The sequence below is a fragment of the Crinia signifera genome, chromosome 4 (assembly GCF_055691185.1).
Source record: "Crinia signifera chromosome 4, ASM5569118v1, whole genome shotgun sequence".
NCBI lineage: Eukaryota > Metazoa > Chordata > Amphibia > Anura > Myobatrachidae > Crinia > Crinia signifera.
In genome coordinates, this window is record NC_139220.1 from 165,704,649 (window position 1) to 165,730,518 (window position 25,870).

Here is a 25,870-nt window from a genome sequence, read left to right on the forward strand (position 1 = left end):
GCCATGCTACTGCTGCTTCTGCTGCTGCTGCAATGCTGTGAACAATCTCCACCCCTCACTTTTATTTCCTTTGTGACATCATTATTGTGAGCCAGAAAAAAAGTCAATTTTTAATGACACACATAGGTTTTGCAGGCCGGACACGGGTTCAGTGTGTAAGCACCAATCCTAAGAAAACCCGGGTTGAAGTGCAGTGTGAAAGGGGTGTTTTAAGAGTCTGACCCGGCTCTTCACAAGGACAAACCCGTGTTCAAAATGCAGGGTTTGACACGGGTTTGCGGTCTGAAAGTAGTATAAGGAGCTGATTGGCCGGTGATAAAAACCACTTTATCACTTCACCGAGCTTAATAAATCTGCCCCTAAGTTACAAAAGAGAAAAAATTATGCAGGTAACAATTTTTGGTACTTATGTAGTAACTGGGCTGCCGATTTCTAAATCGGGTCGGATCGGGAGATCGCATCGCATCGCATGCGACCATGCGATTCGATGCGATGCGATGCGATGCGATGACCCGATTTTTCCATAGGAATCAATGTTAAAATGGACTGAGTCCATTTTAACATGGAATTCAATGGGAAAAATGGGTCCTTTTCATACCCCTACTATCCAAGTGGGCATGGAGTTGGATATAAACCTGTGGCGAGCGTAGCGAGCCACCGAGCCCGAAGCGTGGCGAGCGAAGCGAGCCCCGCGAGGGGACGAATACCGTCCCCTCGCGGGGCTCGCTTCGCTCGCCACGCTTCGGGCTCGGTGGCTCGCTACGCTCGCCACAGGTTTATATCCAACTCCATGCCCACTTGGATAGTAGGGGTATGAAAAGGACCCATTTTTCCATAGGAATCATTTTAACATTGATTCCTATGGAAAAATCGGGTCATCGCATCCGATATCGGATGCGATGCGATGCGATGCGATATCGCATCGCATCGCATCTGATTGTATGCCTTAACTTAAGGCATACAATCAAAAAATCGGCAGCCCAGTTACTACATAAGTACCCAATTTTTTATTTAGAAAAAAAGTGTAATGTGCCAGAGCTGGCTAAAGAAATACAAGACAGTTCAAATAAAAAATTTAATTTAATTAAAAAAAGTATAAATAAAAGTATGTATCAAAATATCTTTAAGACATATAGACAAAATATTCTAGCTGTATAATTGAATTGGATGTGAAGTCACACCATTCCAACTGTATATATGATGATTGAAATAGAATTACCACTCCATAGTGATATGCTTGCTGATAGGGTCTGAAATTTGTTGTGGAGTTCATATTGTATATCTCCCACAGAACCCTTGGACTGCTCTGTAGTTTGCAAGAGCTCAGGACTACTTGAAATTAGATCCACTGTGTCATCTGGTTAAGTAGGGACAATGGCTTGATGTCCCAAAAACAATGTCCAGTTGTGTACCACAGGATGGAGTCTCAGTAGTTCGCCAATGGAACGTGGTGCGATCAGTTGGAGGCGTGAATGGATGCTCAACGTGTTCCCCCGGATAGTACACTCTGGCTTCCTCAGGAGCTTGAACCGTCTTGTATTTCTTAAGCCAGCGCTGGCATATTCCACTTTTTTTTCTAGTCTAAATATATAAGGGGAGTGACTACCCCTGTGCCAGTTTCTGCTAATTGCGCAACACATAAACACCCTTTCTTTTAACAATTTTTATTTAGGTCTTTATAGAAAATGTATCACAGCTCGCTCGCATACAGGAGACTTGAACTATATGAGACCGCACTACTAATCAATAAATCGATTGTGCAGCCATCAGCTTATTAGCACCTGTGATGTATCCCATCAGACTTCCTTGTACTCCTCCGGAAGCTCCCCAGGAGTCCTTTTACATGCAATCAATCGTATGCATTTTATCACAAGTAAAAAAAAATGGCATATCAAGTGCCAAATCCGATGTGAGCTTTAAATCTGGTCCGACATGCTATTAAGGCAAGTTGGAATAATGTATGGGAACTTAAAGACTTTGCGCACAGTAAGGAGAAAGTGTTTTGTTACAAAGAAGTATGTATGAATGGATACAGAAGTTCAAGGAAGGTCGCACAAGTGTCAGCCATTAAGAAGGCGTTGGATGCCTGTCCACGACTGATGAGAACATTGATCCTGCACGTGAACTGAATAGATTAGTGACAGTGGATTATGTTGCAAATCATTTGAAAATCAGCAATGGCTCTACCTATGTAATAATCCATGACAGACTTGGGTGCATTTTGTGTCTCGTAGCTCAGCCTAAGTGTAAAGTGCATTAAAAAGCAGGGAGATTATGTCACAAAATATAAAACAGCCGCTTGTCATCCATACTCCACTTTTCCTTTTAAGAATTGGTAGAATAGGTTCAGGGTCATGAGGAACTCCTTAGCATGGTTTGTGGTTTTATAGTGAACAGTGCTATAAAACAAATGTGTGTATGCAAGACCATATCCAGTGTTTTGGCGGTAGGTTTTATTAAACATTACAGATCAAACATCAAATTACATATTATCAGGAGTAAGGAGCAGAAACTATTATTATTGAGATTTCAAAAGATGGTATACGGTCGTATTATCGACCACACTTAGGTCGACAGTCATTAGGTCTACACCGTGGGGTCGACATGCAACTAGGTCAACAGGGTTCTAGGTCAACATGGTTGAAGGTCGACAGGTGTCTAAGTCGCCATGGGTTTAGGTCGACATAGCGTTAGGTCGACATGTGTTAGGTCGACATGGGTTGTTTCACTGTTTTTTGAGCCGACATGTGCCCGTATTTTATGCCCTACCATCCAATAGGGCGTGGTGGGAGAATAGAATAGTGTGCCGAGCGCAGAGAGGCACCGTGCCCGAAGCATTGTGAGCGCATCCAACTGTGTCCATGTCGACTGTGTTGACATTCGGGTAAAAAAAAAACAGTGAAAAAAACCATGTTGAACTCGCGACCTAACCCATGTCGACCTAACGCTATGTTGTCCTAAATCCATGTCGACCTTGTCCCATGTCGACCTACACACCTGTCAAACTTCAACCATGTCGACCTAGTTGCATGTCGACCCAATGGTGTTGACCTAATGACTGTCGACCTAAGTTTGGTCGATAAAACGATCCACACCCGAAAAGATTTGGATCAAAGTTATCTGTATTTGCCAATCCGTAAAGATTAAACAAGGTGATTAACAAGATCTGTGCTTATCTGATTATTACAAGGACCAGAGCAGCACTGAGAATAGGAAATTATTCTAGAGACCAGAGACTGGAATAAGTTACTGGAATCAACCAGAATGAGAAACTGAAGCCAGTCATGATGACCTAAGCTCAAGGACCTGGGAGCTGGAACCAAGTACTGGTAATGCAGGGAAACAAACATGTAAAAACTCAGGAAACCCATACATTTAGGCTAGAATCAAATCAGTCAGAACAGAGACTAGAGGTGGGAAAGCCAGATCTGTGCATCCTCAGATCTAGGACCCAAGCATAGGACTGGACTAGACACAGTGAACAGATAATCAGCACACAGAGATCAAACACCCGTCCTACACTAATGATATGTTAGCAGGATGTCAGCTATGGTGGAGTGTGTAGTAGGACAGGTGCTAGATGAAGGTGAAGCACACCTGAGACTGACGCAGAATGGCAATGCAGTGTCCTAAGCTGGAAGAGAGAGCCACAGGATAAATAGTTGTATTCTGTAGGTGATACTTGCTTAAGCACCAGTGGATTAATTGCAATGAATACATATCACAGGGGTGTATGACTTTTAACAAGATGACTTGTAAGGTAAACACAGAAGCGTTTATGGGTAACCACAGGGCCACTTTCAAATTAATAGAGCATAAACCAACTAAAGGCTGGAGAGACAGGGAAAATCCTGTTACTGAACACCTTTCACACGGTCGGCAATATCCTGGTTTATTTCACATGCAGCAAACCAAGATCTTGTGCAGTGTGAAAGCACCTAGTTGAAATAATCAAGGTTCAGCAACCTGGCATTTCAACCTGCGAATTGGGAACAGCAGTCATGTGAGCACAAAAGCAGTGACCAGATTACCTGCACTCCACAAAAGGAAGGCAGGAAAATGGCATGCAATATGTCACTTTTCATGCGATCCATCGCAGCAATGCATTGGAAACCTAAAACGTGGCCATATCACACTAGTGGATGGTGGCTTTAAGGAATGTGAACTCGGAAAAAATATGTGTGTCAGGAATCACGGTCCGCATCTTTGGCACTTACTGGCACGATGATGCGTCCTGCGATGCATATCTGCTCTCAGCTCCATCTTTGGACATAGTCCATGGCAGGATGTCCCGATGGTGTCTCCTCTGGCCTAGTTGACTTCCATGCCAGTCCCACATGCATGGGTGCCACCGTGATACCAGATGTCAGCTGACTTTGATTTAACTGTGTTTCCTACAAACACTGTTTCTCTGACCTTTGCTCTAGTCACATGATCACGGTGAGCACAGGTAACTCACTTCCTAGTTCTGGCTAAGTGCTGCTGAGGCTTGCAGCCAATCACAGGTTACAAAGTCTCCTAAAATCAAAATTGCCTTGAACAACTTGTCTGTTCTCTGTGATACTCTCAGCTTCCAAGTCTCCAGGCTAATCCCGGTTACTGATACCTGTGCACCTGAGTAGTGCTTCTGCAATAGCAGCTCCTTAGATGACTCTCTACCTGCCAGATTTTCTTTTGCTATTCCCCATCTCCAGTGTTACGCCTGAAGTCCATGCCCAGCCCAGGATATCCTCAACAGATGTTACCACAGGCTTCAAGCCTAAAGCCTACCATCAGCTCCCAGGCCGATAGTACTACCATTGGTTCCCAGACCGATTATACTACCATCAGTTCAGTCCGACAAGCCTACCTTCGGATTCCAGACTGCGTAATACACTCCTGGCTCCGAGGCCGATGAACTATACCATCGGTCCCCACACCGATAGTAGTCACCATTGGTTCCTAGACCCCTAGTCACACCCAGTGGCTCCCAGGCCAGACTCATACATTCGGTTCCCAGACTGACAGCTGACATCATCAGCTTCCAAGCTGTCACCATCGGTTCCCTGACTGATAATACTTCATCGTTCACCAGGGTATTCAAGACTTCTACTTCCCAGTGTATCCAGAACATTGTTAACATCCAGTTGGGTTCAGAGGACTAGGGCAGGGGGGCTGCGAACCTGCTCATCTGGCACAGCAAAGTCCAAAGCTCCATGCAGGGCTCCCTGGTGGAAACCACCGGCGGGATAAAATCCGCGCCCATTACATGTTATTCGTCAACACTCTGTCCCACCTGCTCCCTTGCATGTCATCCAAATTCATCAAAGCCCCAAGTCTCCAGTATCCAGCATCGGGAGCACAGATTTTCCCCAAGTGTTGACAATATGCTATCCAAATATAACTTTAACTAAGCTTACCAACGCGAAAGTAACTTCATTTCAAAGTGAATAAAAAAAACATTTGTATCTTTAACAATAGTAGTTGTACCTTAGGGAAACAACTAATGCACCTGATGAATACACATTTATAGTAAAGAAAAGTCAGACAAGTTAGCATAGCAGGGGACAGTTTCACATCTGTAACCCTACTAAAGGTGTTACAAAGAGGGTTCCATTTATTATCAAGATTTTTGCCCATTCATTAGAATTTCTTAACTTCACTATTCTGTACCACCCAGATGCATTGCAGGGACAAGGGTGCCAATAGAAGCCTGTTCCTACGATGCATAAAGTGACTGTTAAAGCTTTGTGCTGCAGATATTGAGAACATCTATTATAAATGCTGGGCATAAATATTATTAGGAGACGGTGGTGAAGTTATAAACAGCCATGAAGGAAAGAACCACTACAATCTTCTTTCCTATCTCTACCACCCACAAAAAGTAGACAAGAGCCCCTGTCAATTTTCTTAAAACACTTCAGAAGGTCTAATTACACACTCGGTTTTCTTCAATACAATTGATTAAGCAGCCAATACTGTGTGGGATTTAATTAAAGGAAAGCTTTCTTTTGTGTTAAAAACCGATCCATTGTTTCAAAGAAAAACTGAAATAGCTAAAATACTAAAGATGTTCATTTTCTAGTCCAATGAAAGTATTAGCCATACAGAGAGAGAGATTACCATAACTTTTTTTAAACCGCTGAAAAGCGCAGAGTTAAAAATACATAGGTAAAAAAAGAATCAATTTTAACATGCAGTAGAACTAAAGAAACTACTAGAAGATGCAAAGCCAGAGACAAAAAGAGACAACTTAAAAGCCAGACCTTGCTAACTTTGCAGACATTTATCCCATACAGTATATCTGCTGGTTCTGTAGTACAGAAGCAGCAAATCAATTTAGCACATTATATGTCACTATATGGTAAACCAGGGGTGGGGAACCTCAGGCCCGGGGGCCGTATGCGGCCCCCGTAGCCGGTCTGAGTGGCCCTCCCACCCGCCTGGCAGCTTTGCCGGGAGTCAAGTACAGGGGAATACTCGCGAGAGGTCGGTAGTTCTTGCGAGATTCCTCTTAATCAACAACAGCCGGAGACTGCCAGTCCTAGTCAGTGGCAGCTGCCGGGGCGTGGGACAACTGCAGCAGGACAATTTGTAAGAGAAATTTTCACATATGGCCCCCGAAGGATTTTCCCCCCATACAAACGGCCCTTGGCACGAAAAAGGTTCCCCACCCCTGTGGTAAACCCACATCAGCATGGGCAAAGGGCATTCTCAAAGGATGTAGAAGATTTACTGGAAAAAATTTTTTTCAGGTAACATAAAAATATATGTGGAAGTAATACATAGCCATGAACGATAAAGCACTAGTGATTGAAAGAAAGTTCTCTGTAAAAAAAAAACGAAATAAAAACCTGTCAGACGTCTTTAACATATTGTGTTTTAACATGAAATAGCATTCTTCCAAACAGTGTTTCAAGGATTGCGCACCGTGTTCTCTGTCAAAAGTTAGGTACTGTAGTTAAGTGGCTGCTCCCACAATGCATACATTGTAGTAAAATATTGAATAATTTTTATCAACATTTATCAATGTATGCATTTAAGCTCTACTGCAAAAGTAAAAACTAGTCTGAAAGAATAAAAAGCCCAGAAGTTCAAAACTAACAGTATTCCACCAAAATGGCACAAGTTTTTGAACACTGTTTCAAACCGTATCTGAGCAGGGTTAGACCCCCTTCACACTACATCTTATTCCCAGGTCACCCCTGTTCACACTGCACCAGTGTCTGCCCTGCATGTCACTCAAAGACAAGCCTCCGCCTACAATGCCAAGCTACTGCAGCAGCTTTCAAGCATAACCAAGGTCACGCCATTTACACCACCCCATGTTAGAATTGTAGTAAAATCCAAAGCTTAACATACTGGAAAGACTACAAATCTGATTAAGTACAATAGCAATAATTTCATTTTGGATGCTAGTCTTACATTCTTAATACCCCGTTTAGTGTATATTATATAAATAATTTCATATATACATACATACATATATATATATACATATAGATAGATAGATAGATAGATAGATAGATAGATAGATAGCACAAAATGGTCCAGCACAGACACACATCCAATAAGTTGCTCCGTGGGTGCCTGCAGCATGTCAGCACATCACATAGAAGACAAGAAAGAAGCAGCACTCCAACGATTTTGATACTAATCTCTTATTTCAAAAAAGCACACTACAGAATCTCTTATTTCAAAGAAGCACACTACAGCAACGTTTCAACACAACGTGTCGTCAGCCAGCCTTATATATATATATATATATATATATATATATATTTGCATAGAGTGTTTTGTTCTGCAGGTAAAGGAAGTATCGATCCAAACATCATTATGGGAGAAAAGTAAAAGTTTTCCACTTCGAGTCACTTTTATAGGATTCAATTGAAGGGCAATGTCTCTTTTTTGTGTGTACAATTAACACTTGTAAACATGGTCACTTATTATGGCTTTATCATTGGTTTGGGAAAACGTTCCAGCAGGAAAAAAAAAAAAAAAAATAGATTGCTGTAGGATTAATGGATAAACAAGAACATAAACACCAAGCACTGGTAACTATTTAATGCTCACCGATGCTGTGCACACAGACTTACCCAAACACAAGTGTTCTGGGAGAAGTACAAAAACATTTATAGCAAAGAAATTTTAAGGAGCTCAACACTTTCATCACATTCATTATTCATTCTTTGGCACAAAATTGTTATTTCAGTAAGATTACTGTAAATCGCTACATGAGGAGATGGCTTGCATGAACAATTAAACGATGGAAACGATAAACTAGATTTAGCTTTATGTTCTTATAGCAAATTTCTTGAGCAATTTAGCAGTACAGGGTTTAAAAGAATTCCTTTTAAATTAAAGCTAAATAGAACAGCAGCTCCCCCATCAGATGTGAATGGAAATAGCTACAGAAGGTTGGGAAAGCGTTTATGTGACCTTGGTAAATACAGAATGCTAATTAATAATTTTCTCTGAGTCTTACATTCATGTTTTCCTTGGTAAGTTGTGGCCTGAAGCATTTTTAACATCAGTAATATAAAAATGTACCATCATTGTTGGAAAGCTGAATGGATAATAGACTGTCTATTTTTATTATTCTGTGGTTAGCATTAACATTGTCATCAGATGACAGAGCAGCTTTTAGCTCTTTTACGCGCTGCACACTATACAGGTATAAGATACATAATATCTAAATAACCTGGAAAATAGCAATGGCGAGTACTTTCCATCTGCATCTCAATCTGTAAAGTAACTACAGTATATGGATATTTGGTACAGTTGCTAATTAAGGTTTTTAAGCAGGAAATTGCATACATTTGTATTTGTGACCAATTACAGTGCTAGCCAATTAGGTCCTATTTTATCGGCCAAAAAAGGACCAGTGATTGTGCGATAACACACAGGATTGGGGATGAATTCACAATCCCACGTGCTATTGTGGGTTTGACGCCTGCTTGGCGAAGATTATGCTTTGGGTGCACAACTAGATTAGAGCCAGTATTTTTAAGCACTGCAGAGGAAATATTTGTTCCATTTTTTAGGTTTTATCTTAATCCACTTTAGTATAGTATAACCTACCTACATATCTACTCACATTCCCAAGCTGTTAACGTTATAGAGAACTTTAAGACAATGGGTCGTGAATCACAGTTGAATGAAAATTGGGCTGGTGCTGCTTCCAAACTGTGTACATGGGGGGAAAAATTAGTATATTCACGAATATGCAGAATCGTATGGGTCTTACAATATGCTGTTCCTTTGTGTTTATGCAGTGTCATTAGTTTGCACTTTCACTTAGCAGGTGAAAAATATATAGTTGTACTTGCATTATGTCCAGGTTGGAAAAACCAGTAGTACTACGGACACATACTTTGCTTGAGAATACCCCATTACAGCTCTGTAATGCCAATTTAGAAACAAGCATAGATGTAAAACATGCATATAACCATCCATCGCTCATACTTGCATGGACTCATTTCTATGACAAAACACAAAATATACACTCCAATAGGTGTACATTTTACTTTGTGCCATAACCACTAATGTTATTCTGCCAGTTAGGGAGATAAATAAAAGTCAACCGAATCTCAAAAATGTACAGTGTACAGTATTATGTAAAAATTTTATAAACAACCAAATATGGGAAATATTCTAAGAACAGAAAATGTAAAATTATGTATTTTCACACAACTACTTTGTTACAATAAGTAATAAACATAATTAGGTCAGAGGGGATTTGACAATTCGCTTCAACTCACAACAATGATAGAGTGCGGGAAGGTGTTATGGGAGAAGACCCTATATTTTTTTTGTCACTTGACTCTTTTGCCAATGATTGGTAACACTGGCATTTAAAGATCACCTATCCAGGAGCCTGCTTATTATAATGCTTCCTTTGAGTTCTGTTTTATATGCTTAACATAGTGACAGTTACAGTTACATGTGCTCTTCTGTTCACAGCACTTCCTCAAGTCTCTAACCTATAGGGTGAGTTGGAAATTGAGACATTAATAACTGACATTTTTGCGTTAAACCTTATAATATGAATATGTATATAACTTGCACTATCTGGGGTATTCAGTCCTCCGCCGCTATTTTCGCCGTGGGAAATAGCAGCGGGTGCCTATTCAATGCAGTCTTTCCAGACAGCATTGAACAGGCATCTCGGTGGAACGGACCCGACTTTAGAAGCAGTCAGGTCTGTTCTGATGAGAACGGCCATGGATTGTCGAGCTGCCAGGCCATATCTTGATGATCCATGGGCATATTCATGGCCACGCCCCCTTTTTGGCATGTGGGACATTGAATCCCGCCTGCCGAGATGCAGTCGAGCCGGCCGGGAACGGGTCTTGACTATCGGGCCGGCTCAACAGTCGTGAAACGGGATTGCATACAACCCTAAGTCTTTGGACACACAAGATCCTGAAGTGCAATCTTTAATGATACAGATGTGTTTCATTGACAAGCCAACAATTTCATCATAAAAAAATGTGTTACTCTCTCCTCTGACTAAATTGTTGGCTTGACGATGAAATCATATTGCGAGCAAATGCCATCACATTAATATTTTGGTTATAGTCTGTACCTCAGCAGCAAAATAATTCATCTGAGATCAATGAATCCTTACTACCTGATAACAGAGTATCTAGGAATTATACCAGTAAAACAAAGGTCTTTCCATACTGCAAACACTGACACTGAAAACAACTTTGTCAGAAGTCTTGTTAATATTACCAGAACTACTGAGGTTTTCTGAAATGGTGGATGCTATCTGAAAGTCAATATGGGACTGTATTAACTTCCACATGTTACAGAGATCACTGCACAAAACAATGATTACAGCACTATACCTGTTGCATTTAGTGTATTTGTATTGTGTAATAATATTGTGGTAGGTATGCTGCGTATGAGGTGAAATGTTGGGTTAGATATCCTAATTCCAAATTCCTCAATAAACTAGAACAGTCAATGCTTCAGTAATCAGATATGTAGCAAACAATAGCTGTTTTTAGTGGGTAGCAAAAACAATTTTGTAACAAGAATATAGGTGGTTGTGGTGGCAAACATTATTGAAGAAGGTAGCTTGACGTGTAATTTGTTGTATATCAACTAGTATGGATAAGTGCAGCATCTATCTGTTGGTGTGTAAAGTATAACCTTAGCAGTAAAAAAGTAAGTGTACAGCGAATGTATAGTTGCAGTGTAGTCGTACAGATGCACAGAACGCTGCAAAAAAGCCAACATTTCTTATATAGGTGTAAGGCTTAAGCACTACACCAGCACTATTTGTTTACTATATTTTTGCTGCTAGTGCTTTGTTTGACTACAATTGGTCTTTGCAATGTTAAGTCATAGACAACATAGATAAAGCTAGTACACAGATGAAAAGGTTCAACCCCATGAGAGAGTAGTACAGCATTAAAATCCATTAAAAATTCAAAAGCTCAAACTGCTCTCCAAATTAGACATGCTTATTTCTGCCTTACATACTACTTTATGAAGGTCATTCAATTCACAGCTTTGCAAGTCAATTAAACGTTGCCGCCGTGCGCACAGCAAATGTACCCACAAGCATGTGAATGGATGTTTTGCATATACATCCAGTCGCAGCTTGCGTGCGGGTAAGAAAATATTCAATGGCCACCGACCATCTAATGATTTCTACAGTGCACGCAGATCAAAGACACCAGAGAGTGTATGGGAAGAAGTTGGTCAGCTGACATCCGCTGATGTCAGCTGCCCGCCCCCTGCAGAAGCGTCACGGGCAAATTTACATGGGAACGCCCAGTGTTTTCATGGGAAAGCCCATTAAACACTGGGCGTTCCCATAGCCACCACCACGTCCCGCCGCCCCATGGGGCGCATTATCCTCAGCCAAAAAGCACAAGGATTATCCATTCAACGTGGAGTTTTGAGCTGTTCCATCACCTGTTTCAATGCGTGTGTTCAGTGATTGTGTTGGATCGGTTTCTATTCAGTCTTTTATTTGTTTTATACGTCCTCTGCTGCGTGTGAGTGGCCAGTGAATAATCAATTTGCCATGGCTGCTTGCACCAAGCGGCTGCATATGCGCATAAATATTTATGTGTATGTGCAGGGGAGCAACGGAACCTGAATGACCTCCTGTGTGTGTGAAAATAGAGTAAACGGATTACATACTTTTTATAAAAGCTATATGTTATATTAGGAAATATGTATGTACAAGGAACTGAAATGTTCTATAGAAGTGCAAATAAAGTAAAATAAATAAATGCCAGCAACTGCACCTGTCAACTAAAGTGTCAAGGTCTACAAAACACATAAAACCCTAACTGGTGCAAGATCAATTATTCTACAATATTAGGTCACCGGCAGGAAAACTTCATAAAAAAGCAACACAGAGAAAGCACAATGGCAAATTGAAGACGCAGCTGTGATCAAATGTAGTTAAAACACTGACAACTAGGTCAAACAACTGCAAATATTTTAATTAGGCTCAGAACATATACATTTTAAATAGTCAATTTGTTTATAGCAAAACAAAAGGCACAAAAACTTAACAGCCTTGTATAACAATGGATGCTTTTAGTAACTGTACTGTATACAGAAAACTATATAGCAAGAAAACAAGACTACTTATATATTTATAATACTATAATTAAACATAAATCTCATATATGCAGCAATGTACAGATAATGGGGCAGATATATGAATCTGCCTACAACGCTTTGCACATAACGAGTCCCGCTTCTCCAGCATAACGTGGAGAAGCGGGCAAACATAATAGGCAGATGTATTAACCCCCCTCCCCCCCCCCCCAAAGTCGATAAGGAGAGCCGTTATGCCCAGCATTATGGGTCTCCTTATCGGCTACCCCGCCGCCCCCACGCACTCGCAGCCCCCCCCCCTCCGTCCGGCTTTCTGGGCATGCGCGAGATCTCGCTAAAACCGCAAGATCTCCAGCGCAGCCCAAGCCAGAAGCAGGGCTAGCGTTGTCCCCACAGTTGGGGATAGGACAACGCTAGCCCTGAGCCTTGAAGGCTGTTAATACATCGTTCCTGGCCGCTTATCACTGGGAGGGAATTGCAGGGGACAGCCCCACCGAGCATAACTCGGTGGCCTGCACTAGCTATTGGTCACATGAATGTATGTCTTTGGAGTAGTGTTCCATTACCTGCAAGAAAGAAGCCTTCTTAGAGGTGTATTTGGGATGTCTCAGTCAATTATTTGAATAGCGGCATTAAAGAAATGCTTATGCAAACCAAAAGAAAACCAGTCATATGTTCCCTTGAAATGAGGCCCATGTTAATGAGACAAAAGTAATTCTTATCACAAAATATTTTTAGAAAACTAGCCAAATCTTAGTCCCATTATTAACCTTTTCAAAAACAGCCACTATTTTCAAATATTCACGTCTGTACTTGGACCAGTGCTTTTTAGGGGGGTATTCAATCTTTATCGAAATGGATTGTTTCTCGTTTTTTTTTTCACTTTTTCACATGGAAGAGTCCCCAGCTATTCAATCTAGTCATTTTTCGAGTATGTGAAATGTTTTTTTTCACGATGCATTTTCGTTTGATTCGTTAGCGATATTTCCACTTTTTCACTTTTTTTTTATTTTTTTTTTCGACTTTTCACTCAGACATATTCAATGATATGATACCGATATGAATGTTTCCGCGTGTATGCTCTTCTTCTCAATTTTCCTTTCACCATGTCACGGGTGATGAATTCATAGATTCAACTCTGTATTTTGTTAAGTAATGGCTCGTTTGATCTCCAGAATAAAATATATGCAGGATTGTTTGCCCTTATTTTGTTTTTTTTGTTATTTGTGTGAAATATTAGTTGTTTTATTACAATTCACTTCCTAGCATTGATGCCATTGCAGTTGATTCCCAAGTGCCAGAGACAGGCCCCAGTTCTCAGCTGCTGTGGGAAAATGGTATGTAGCTGATTCATGTGCCCCTGCACCACTGGTCTTCAATCTGTGGCACTCCTGATGGAGGGCCACAGGTTGAAGACCCATTCCCTAGTTTAAACCCAAAACAAACCAAGGGCGCATGCGCTGTGTGGCAGGTGTAACTCGGTGCCATGTCTGTCTATAACAGGGCCACTACTGACCAGCTCTCTATGTTCCCATTAATGTTTCCCCTTGCAGGTCCTTACGTCTCCTGCTGCCTCCGCAAACAGCCCTTTGCAGTTTGATGTCTGCCTTGATGCCATTGCAGTTGATTCCCAAGTGCCAGAGACAGGTTTCGCTTAGCGAAAAAGTCACGCCCATTTTTCGATACATTTCACTTTTTTCACTTCTTGCTGTCTCCGGAAAAAAAACCTTTGAATACATCGAAAAAAAAAATAGCGAAAAGGGATTCTTGATGCGAAATAAACGAAAACATATTGTTAAACGTAAAATAGTTTTTTTCGGAGCACATTGAATACCCCCCTTAATATCTTTATTGGTGATATTGCAAATGGAATTGAGGGTAAAATGTGCCTTTTTGCAGATGACACAAAGGTATGCAACAGGGTAGACACACCAGGAGGGGTAAAACAAATGATTGATGATCTAGGTAGATTAGAGGAATGGTCAAGAGCATGGCAACTACAGTTTAACCCTTTAAGGTCCTGCTCGATTATTTGGTTGACCACACTTTAAGTCACTATATCTCATTTGAAAATGCGTTGATCTTAACTCAACCTGAATGAGCCATCTCTGCCATTTGGTTTAGTTGCAAAATACTAAAAAAGATTGTTGTTAATATTATCCTATATGATAAAAAAAAAGCAAATAATTTTTTTTCCATTGCATTTTTTTGGTGCGGACCTCAAAGGGTTAATGCCAAAAAAAATGCAAAATCATGCACTTGGGTCTAAAAAATCCAAGGACTAAATATAGTATAAATGGCACTATAATGGAAACTACTGAGGAAGAAAGGGATCTAGGTGTCACTATTTCAAGGGGGCTTAAAGGCAGGTAGGCAATGTAACAAAGCAATGAAGAAGGCAAGACTGATGCTTGGTTGCATAGGGAGAGGTATCAGCAGAAGAAAGAAAGAAAGAAAGAAAGAAAGAAAGAAAGAAAGAAAGAAAGAAAGAAAGAAAGAAAGAAAGAAAGAAAGAAAGAAAGAAAGAAGTAATAATGCCACTGTATAGGTCATTGGTACGACCTCATCTACAGTACTGTGTTCAGTTCTGGAGGACATACAGTATCTCCAGAAGGATATAAATACATTAGAGACTGTACAAAGAAGGGCAACTAAAATGGTGCATGGCCTACATCACAAAACGTACCAGGAAAGACTAAAAGATCTTAATATGTTTACTTTGGAGCAGAGAAGGGAAAGCAGAAACTTTCAAATATATCAAGGGCTTTAACAAGGTACAGGTGGGAGAGAGTCTTCACAGGAAGAGGAGCAGCAGAACAAGAGGACATGCACTGAAACTAGAGCGAGGAAGATTCAGGGGAAATTTGAGGAAGAATTAGTTCACAGAAAGAGTAGTATTTAAGTGGAATAGCCTCCCATCAGAGGTGGTAGAGGCAAATACAGTACTACAATTTAAACATGCTTGGAATAGGCATATTGATATCCTTACAAAAAAATAAGGATCAAATATTGTTTGAGGTAAAATATTTAAAAAAGGGGCAGACTAGATGGGCCAAGTGGTTCTTATCTGCCGTCAAATTCTATGTTTCTACGTTTGTATATGCAGTCCTTAAAAGTGTACATGAAAATGTAAACGTTAACATAAATTCCAACTATAAAATGCTCTAGAGGTTATTTTCCTTTAACCCTTGGAGTGCCAACATTGCTGTGAGAGATCCACAAAATATCTGTTAAAAATGCTGGCTTCACTTACAGCTACTGTTCTTTTAGTATAAATAAATAGAAATACAGCCAAGTTAATAAATTGAAGTTTAGTTAAATATTGCACCCAAAAAAAGAACAGTTGCTGTGAACAGCACTGGCATTTTTAGCGGATATTTTGAGGATCTCTGACAGCAATCTTAGCACTCAAAGGGTTAAATTCCTACAAAAATATAAGCGATGGGCAAACTCCAAAAAGCGTATATCTAACTTATTATGAGGTGCATATAGCAATTTGTTTGTTACAGACTTTTTGGTATCTTAAAAGACTTTTGATTTGTATACTGCAGTAAGATTTACATCATAAAGGACAGTGAAATGCAAGTTTGTATCTGTCAATTCTTTTTAATAGCTGTATGATTTGCATTAGAAAGGATCGTGAAATGTAAGTTTGTATCCATCAATTCTGTTTAGTATTTTGTTGTTGCAGAATTTTCCCTCAATGTCTACTTGTAAAGAACATGTAACGTCAAACTTATGTTGTAATATTTTACGAAAACAAAATGTAATGCCTCACTTTGTGACTGTACATAATGACTTGTCACTTATATAAAATTTTTGAACAATTGTTTAATATGTCTGAGATTGTAACCTGACAACCAGCTCATCTGGGTTAAGTTACCATTCAGTTAAGATCTATATGCAAGATAATGTTTCTATGGTGCATTCTGCATAATAAAACTATGTTTTATCCCTTTGTGAAAAGTTAAACCTCAATGGATCTTATTTAGCAAGAGAAATCAGAGAAAACGTGTCAAGTGTAAGAAAGGGAGTTGCAACGCAGGATAAATCATTACAATAATATTTTGTCGGACAGCAATAAAGTATGTAAGAAGAAAGAATAGTAAAGATAGCTATAATTGGGGTCATTGGCAAACTATAAAATATGGAAGACCAATCATTTTTGTAGTACATGCGCCAATTTGACCACCACATGTAACAGAATTCACACTTCTATTTTGTTTTTGGATACATTTGCATAGATGCCGCTAAGACACATCAGCAAGAGTTAAAAAATGTTCTCCCCCCATTGTTACAATCAAATCCATATATAAAGTTACATTTAACTGACCAACTACTAACCACCAATGCTCCCCTGAGAGACACTGGAAGGAATCATCCTCCACTCCAATGCAGACTTTCCTGACTTTAAATTCATGATTCCACTTTGAAACAGTTACCAACAAGCATAATTTCTCTGATAGCCAGCCACTATTCCAACATCCCTCCCATGCAGCCATTTCTAAGGTTTTTTTTTGTTAGTGGTTGCCTATCACTTCAGAAGTGCTAGGCACTCCAAAAGAGATGATATGTCCAGGAACCAACAAAGAAGAGGACAAGGGAGCTTCTAAAGACAATGGAGTTGTGTGATCACATGTCTGCATGATATTACATACTCAAGGATCGTTCATTAAGTAAGGCAACAAAATCTCCCATGCATAACATTCTTCATTTCATTCTACTTTCCCACCATGCCAGAGCATGTAGACCACTGCTTCCAGTAATGACCATTAGACTGTGACTCATATCAGTCATACTGTTCCAACATCAGGTTTAACGGTGCATACATGGGTGCCAGATGACTGCCCGAAGGGGGATCTCGACTGTCAGTATCCCCATGTCAGAATCCCGACTGCCGGTGCTCCGACAGGGGGATCCCGATTCACAGGGAGGGATAATAAAACCTGTGGTGAGCAAAGCGAGCCACCAAGCCCGCAAGGGGCTTCTTTGCACTTGCACTCCTGTCGGAGCACCGACAGTCGGATTTCCAATGCCGGGAACCCCCGTCAGACAGCCATACCACACCCTTATACACAAGGTGACATTTTGGCTATGTACGATATTTACTATGCGATTTCCCTTGAAGTCTCAAAAGTCCAGAAACCTCTGATTTTGACTTGGTAAGATTTTGACTATAAAGAAGACTAAATTATACACAATATAGTCAAAAATTGATCTTCCCGCACAGTCTATATTTTCTTGCGATGCCGATTACTCGGGGTGCGTATTGGCATCACAAGCTGTACACACACAGTACGATATGTGCTAATTTGACTATATTGTCAAAATTGGTAGCTCATATCGCATGAGTATGCCACACCGAGAAGTGTGCTGTGTATCCCAGGTTCAAAAAAGCCAGCGACACTGGCTTTGTGAACCTGTGATACGCAGCACACGTCTCTCTGAGCTTCAGAAAAATCTGCATTTCTATGTTTGTGGAGTGACATCTGCTTATTAGTGAATATCTTTTTTACGATCCTAGATGTCTTGTGAACTAGGTGATCATAAAATAACCTACTATAAAATTTAATCTACCTGTTCTACTGCAACATGTTACTGCGTGAAATAAAAGAATAGCAGTTAATTTCTGCACTATTCATACTTTCATATTAGAAACATTCATTGCCCCTGATGAAGTCGCATAGGGATGCAAATTATTTCTGTATGTGGCACACCGTGAAAAATGGAAATGCATAACTGAAGATAAACTACATGCTGTATTACTGAATAAATGTTATTTGTTTTCATCTATTTGATATTATTTTTGTTTTACTAGCCACCTGATAAGTGGGCATTGGTGATAAAACTGTAGCGCACCTCTATCTTGTTTCTATCCATTTCCCTTTCAGTCCCTCTGTTAACAGTGAGGTACTATTGGGGTGCTGCTCTTCTATAAGCATAATATATTTGGGGTCACACCATCTATCATATTATATATATACAAAAGATACATTTATACAGAGAATAATTATTTTTATCCCTTAAGAGGCCTACACACGGGGAGATGACGAATCATTCTGAGCAATTCTAGATCGCTCAGCACACAGCGATGTGTCAGCGATGTGTGCTGAGCAATCTGTCAGGGCAGTGTTCTCCGGCTATTATTGATTTAATAGCCAGCGATAGCAACACGTGGGACCGTGCATCACTGTGGCCCCTACACAGGGAGCAATGTAGGGGCATGTTGTAAGACACAGGTCTTCAACCTGTGGCCCTCCAGATGTTGTGGAACTACATGTCCCAGCATGTCCTGACAGTTTTGGCATGCTCTTATAGGAAAAAATGTGGCAATGCATGTTGGAACATGTAGTTTCACCACATCTGGAGGGCCACAGGTTGAAGACCCATGTTGTAAGAGATCTAGTGAGATCGCTTACAATATGCCCCCAAATCGCCCTGTGTGTAGGCCCCATAACATTCAGATTTTTTTTATTTCTAAGCCAAACTGTTTATAGCCTAAAATGAACAAATTGTCATATTAATTTGTTAAAACGTATTAAGGTGGCAAAACTACTATGCAGTTTGTTTTTTATTCCCAGTATCAACCGAAATCTGTCTGATCACAAAACAACTGCGAGGAACTGTAGAATCAACATATTACTTATGCTGAATAATGAAAGTTTTATTCACACTACTGCACAATCATGCACAATCCCACACTACTGCACAATCATGTGACAGACGACATTACAAGAATGGAGCTCGAAGGCTGTCTTTACCCTTCAGCATACAAATGTTTGAACTAGGAATCATCACACCAGTACTCTTTAAAGCACTGGCTACAAGTGAAAATCAACTGGAAAGTCTCCAATGATGCCATATCTCATCAAAGCACCTTAACTAATGTCCTCAACCTGTTTCTCTATAGCCTAAAGGTCTCTAAATCACTGCATTTAGTAACAGTATAAAAATAGACAATTCTGTGTTCACGGTGCCCAAGTGCATTACACAGTTCTAAAGCTATAGTTCATTAAAGCAAGTACAAAGAGCAATAAAATACAACTATTTAATTTTACAGAACACTACACAACTGATTAAAAGATATAACAGACACTGAAAATATGCTTATATGTCAACTGTAAAAATAACAATGATTCTTAGTTACAAATGTGTGTATTTATAAAATATTCATCACACGACTGTGTTAAATATAAAAATAATACAAATGCATGAAGGAATTGGGATGACTTTCTTTAATTACATAAGTACCATAAGCAGCTCAATTAGCAAATTTCCCAGCAATTCATTTTTTAAAACTATCTGTCTTATAATATGTCAGACTGCATTTGATACTTTCACAAAGCGCATTTGACTGTAACTGAAAGCTCCCCTGTGACTTTCACAACATGACACCAAACATCACAGAATACTTTAAAGCATAGATGGGGAATAGTCCAATACTTGTTTATTAAAAAACATTAATTAGCTTAACTTGATTTACGTAATTTTTACAAAACAGTGTGGTCATTTTTAATGTATATCAGAACAAGCTAAATTATGATTTTTGACAGCATACTCGGCAAGCCTGTCTCTATTGCCTAATCTGTACAGCCATACAGAATTAATTCTGGCAACATCAAATCTAAGAAATATATCATCTGTAGATTACATATATAAATTACACCTCAAATATAATGGCTAGTATACCTTATCAATTACATTTTAAAAGGAACATTTTTAATACATTATCTATAATATTCCTAAACAACTTCAAATTATGGGGAATTCAATTAGCCATGGTAATTTAAGTGATCCCTGATGCAATTAGCCCTAAAGCCTGGCCATCGGCAGTTCTTATCGGGGACTTTTTTGGGGGGAGGCAAAGGACACAGGATTCTATGTGTTCTCACCTGAAAATGGGGACTAATTGAAAGGCACAAAAAAAAAATCCATGTACGGGGAAAACAATAACCAGGAAGAAAATATTTCCGTTTTTCACAATCTTTTTCCAATGTTTAACAGATTTTTTTATTTGGCCAGTCCTAACTCTCTAAGTATGACTTAAAGTCATCATAAATACACCTAAAATACCTTAAGCCAGAAAAACTTAAACACAATGAGATAGTTAAAACATGTGCTTTCCTCTTTGCTCGAGAAAGACAAAATGCTTATAACCCAGCCAAAAAACATATATTATGGGAATGATTCAGAGTAAGGGTTATTTTCTTCTTCCAGTTTTAAGACTCACAAGGAGACAAGAAAAAAGTTTTTGGGTACTTGTTTCCTAGCAGGGCACCCAGTTTTATTACGTAAGCAAATGTAGTGAAATCGCATCGCATTGCATTACGTATAGTAGTAGGATGCGATGCGATGCGATGCGATGCAATATTCCCGCCCCCTGTAAGATAATGTCAGAAATCACTCTGAGGTGATATTCTGTCGTGAGAAGTGGTGGTGATTTTTGGAGATTATTTCCTGTTGGATTGATATTATCGAGATGGCTGGATTTATTAATGTGTTCTCGTTGCCGCAGACGGAGGAGGAGGCTGTCGCCTTTTTCCAGGCTCATGATCTGCTTCCGGTGGCGCAGAATTGCGCCAATGGGCACGCCATGCGCCTTTCTTTGAAGGAGTCGATGTGGCGCTGCCATGTCAAAGTGTGTCGGCTGAAGGTGAGCCTGAAAGTGGCACACTGGTTTCCAGGCTGCTGCTTGTCATTTGTCACCATGCTGCGGTTTATTTATTCGTGGTCCCAGGAGTTGACGTCTATCGAATATTGCAGCCAGCAGCTGGATATATATCGAAGAAGACGGCTGTCCTGTATAATCGCTGGATGTGTGAGGCATGCGCAATGGACATAATGGCGCAGCCCCAGCAGAGGATTGGTGGACCTGGCCACATCATCGAAGTGGATGAGACCCTTTTTGTGAAAAGGAAAAACAATGCTGGCCATATTCTTCCACAGTTGTGGATATTCGGAGGGATATGCTGGGAGTCAGGCCAGTGCTTCCTGCAAATGGTGCCGAGGCGTGATGCCACAACGTTAATGGACCTCATCCAGCAGAACATAGAGCCGGGAACGGCGATATATACAGACTGCTGGAGGGCATATTCTACTGGCCAACTTCAACTGGCTGGATACCAGCATTTCACTGTTAACCACCGGTTCAATTTTATTGATCCGACTACAGGGGTCCACACCCAAAACGTGGAACAACTTTGGGGTGCATGCAAGTGGCGGAATAAACGCCAAAGAGGCACTGCGCGCCATGAGCTCCAGTCATACCTATAACGCAAAACTTTGCGAGCTGAGGACCCTTTCCTCCGTATAATTGAGGCCCTGAAGCTCCTCCCATAGGACGATTAATCATGTTTTAATTTATTATTCTTGTTCTTTTTATTCTTCTTGTTCTTTAATCATTAGTGTTTCTGATTTTAAAGTTGTTATATTGTAATTATTAATGAATGTTCTTAATTATCTTAATTATTAATTATGCTACATTAATCAAATTATTTAAGTAACTTAGTTATTAGTTAACACATGTCGTCATTACTGTGTCAGCTGTATGAATGTGCAGGTGTGAATGTGTTCCTAAAAAAGCAGCACTATCCAAGCCACCCCGAAGCATGGCGAGCGCGAACCCCGCGAGGGGTGGCGGAACGTGTCCTCTGACCTTTTCATACCTCCACTATCCACGTCGGCGTGGAATTGATTTTATATAGTGTGGCAAGCGCAGCAAGCCACCGAGCCCGAAGCGTGGCGAGCCCCACGAGGGGACGCGGATTGCTTTACATGTATCCGGCATCTGCTTGCCACACTATATAAAATCAACTCCACGCCGACGTGGATAGTGGGGTTATGAAAAAGGTCGGAGGACGCGTTCCGCTGCGCTTGCCATGCTCCGGGGTGGCGTTGATACTGGGGTTGACGCTAAACAATGGCAGAGGTGCAGGTGCTTACAATTGTAAGCACCCATCACATCTCATACTATGCATACATCACATCTCATACCATCACATCTCATTGTAAGCACCCATCACATCTCGTGGCATGGGTGCTTGTACAATGAAATATCGCATCGCATCTGCTGCACTGAGATTGGATTCGATATTTCATTGTATAAGCACTCCTGTGTACTTTATATGAACATTGCATCGCATGCTACTATAACGCGGCATACAATGCGATGCGATTTCACTATGGTGTATAGCCCAGTACACTAAATGTGTACTGGGCGCCCTGCTAGGAAACAAGTACCAGTTTTTGTATTATGACGTGCACAAGAAGAGAAAGAAAGGAGAAGAGGGAAAGAGAGGAGGGCAAAAACTCTTAGTAGGAGGAATATATATTGAGCTGCATAAAGGAAAACATAAAAATGTTGAGCTACATTAAAACATAATAAGCTGTAATAAAAATGAATGAGCACTTAACTTAAAAAAGTCTTCCCAGAGAAATTTAAAAAGTCTACTTTGCAGTTCACATGTGAAGTATACACATTTGTCCCTGTGGTACTTCAAGGGGAGCAGGAGAGTAGGGACAAACTTGTAGCTGTATTGATATTATATACTCTAATTGGGAAATGGGGCATTTCACATAAACCCAAACCAGAAGAAATCTCAGAAAATCAGAGAAATATTATTATACACATAAATCTCCTATATAATTGTATGATGATTTCGACAGTCCACTGCCATCTTCTCTAAAAAGCCTTCATTCCTAATGACTTTTATTACCATGCTCTCACTTTTGGAGAGCAAAATGCTCCGTCCAAGGCGAAAAAAGCAAAAATTCTCCATAAAACATGGAGAATTTTTCTCATTGAATACTGCCCTATGAGAGTACAGTGGAGATTGTGAAGAAATCAGGATTGGATGTCTATGTAACAGGGTAGCAGAAGGTAAAGGTGCAAGAAGTGAGCTATCGCATTAGCAATAACAAAAGTCTGTGTGTATAGAAAATAAACAATGGCAAAAAAAAATTAGAGAGCTAGGAGTCATAAGTTGGGTGTGAATGGCTTTGGAAAGACAGTAAAGGTAATAAAATGGCAGGGCGTTATAATGAGAACAAAGAATATGAAATGCTATTAGAACTACTTACTTTATTCAAAGTAGTGTGATAAGATTGACAATAGTTTATGGTTATATTTCGCGGCCATAAACCTTTTATTAAACAAGTTAACCTATGTTTCTATTTCTCTTCACGCCTTATGATTCAAATACTTCTAACTTCCAGAACAACTAGTGTAAACCGTGTATTAACATCTAGTGAGGTTGATTCATGACACAAGACTAAACTGATTATTTGATATACGGTCACTAGGTCTACAATAACTAGGTCGAGAAGCATTAGGTCGACACCACTAGGTCCACATGCATGATGGTCGACACGGGATTAGGTCGAGAGGGTCATTAGGTCAACATGGGGAAGGTTGACCGTCAAAAGGTCGACATGGGGTTTTTCACTTTATTGTTTGAGGCGACATGTACATAGTGTGCCGAGCGTAGCAAGGTACCATGCCTTTTTTAGTGTCCGTGTCGACTGTGTCAACATTCAGGTAAAAAATAACAACCCTATGTCAACCTTTTGACTGTCAACCTTCACCATGTCAATCTAATAGCTCTGTCGACCTAACCCCATGTCGACCTTCAGTCATGTCGCCCTAGTGGTGTCGACCCAATGCTTGTTGACCTAGTTGGTGTCTATCCAATGATCCATACCCAGTCATTTCATATAAATAAATACAGTTTTATTTTTTAAATATCTTTTGTTCTTCCTGATTGAATCAGAAGTTAAATCAACTCCTTTCAATTACTAAAAATGTTAAATAAATAAAAAAATTATAAAAATTTCGGTTGCCTAAAGATTGAGCAGTGATTTCATCCAAAATAACTCATGAAATGAAAAGTAAGTCACAGGTGTATGTAAAGAATATCCTCCTGTAGCAGTTATTTTAGCAAAAATGTTCTCCTTTTTACATCCTGTTTCACTCATGTATAGCTCTAATGTATGCTATATAAAAACTGTGGGGTATATATTAATATTTAAGATAGTGCAGCAATTTTTTATTTCTTGTGGCTGACATTTTCACTTTGTCCGCACAAAGTACTAATTGCACAGGTACTATGGGCCTTATTCTAGTTCACTCTTTCTGACAAAATCCTTCTTAGATGGACAAAACCATGGCCCTTATTCTGATCGGTGCGGCCGGAGCCGATTATGCGGCCAGGACCGTGCGTGCGAAACCCCGCCTTCCATACGGATCGCCAACTCCGTCCGTATGCGGTAAGAAGCTGGCCGAACGGACCGCACGTGTATTTTTCACGGAATACGCCTCCTCCATCTAAGGGAACCTCCCCCATCATTCGATGGTCGCAGACCATCGAATGCAGGACCGAGTGCTCCACCAGCTCCCGCAACCTCAGACCACACAGACATTTTTCCGTGCAAAAGCAGGGATCTGGGCGGGCAGCTGACATCCGGCGATGTCATATGTCCGCCCCCTACACGTGCGTCACGGCCGCATTACCATACGTACGCCCAGCGTTTTCATGGGAACTCCCATGAAACGCGGGGCGTATGCATATGGTAATGAGCCCAAATAGCCCTTCACGCCCCTCTCCACCCCCTGTTCGGAGTGTTCACATATCATGCGTGATTTGGCCGTACGCCCCGCTCGCACATGCGCAGAGACGCCTCTGCACATGCGCAGACACAAAACATCGGCGGGCCGAACGCACGCGGATATATCCGCACCGATCAGAATAAGGGCCCATGTGCACTGCAAGGGGGCAGATGTAAAATGTGCAGAGAGATTAGATTTGGGCGAGTTATTTTGTTTCTGTGCAGTGTAAATACTGGCTGCTTCATTTTTATACTGCAATATAGATCTCACTTTGAAATAAAACCCCACCCAAATCTAATTCTCTCCGCACAAGTAACATCTGCCCCCCTGCAGTGCACATGGTTTTGTCCATCTAAGAAGGATTTTGTCAGAAAGAGTGAACTAGAATAAGGCTCTATATCTCCGTTCATTGTGAGTAGAATCACCAGTTTATCAGTGAAGGTTTTCCCTCCTGGGAATCTTACATCATACAGTATGCCCCACAATGTCTGATTCGGTAGTCAAGCGACAGATGCTTAAGAACAACTGTAATGCAATAACTCCATGCAGAGGTCTGAAGCGATAAGGAGCCATCTACAGATTTCAGGTTATTCAGTACATAGCTAAAATACATAGATTATGCAGAAACTGCTATAAAACTAAGCTCGATAAAAAGGCCTCTATATCTTAAAGGCTAGAGATTTCTCTGTAGATAAA

The 25,870-nt window shown here is 40.4% G+C and overlaps 1 protein-coding gene across 1 annotated transcript in view; it reads right to left on the reverse strand.

The window, feature by feature from the left end:
- TBC1D22A (TBC1 domain family member 22A) overlaps nt 1–25,870 on the reverse strand; it is a 548,927-nt gene that overhangs the window by 445,992 nt on the left and 77,065 nt on the right. The gene's annotated exons all lie outside the window — the stretch shown is intronic.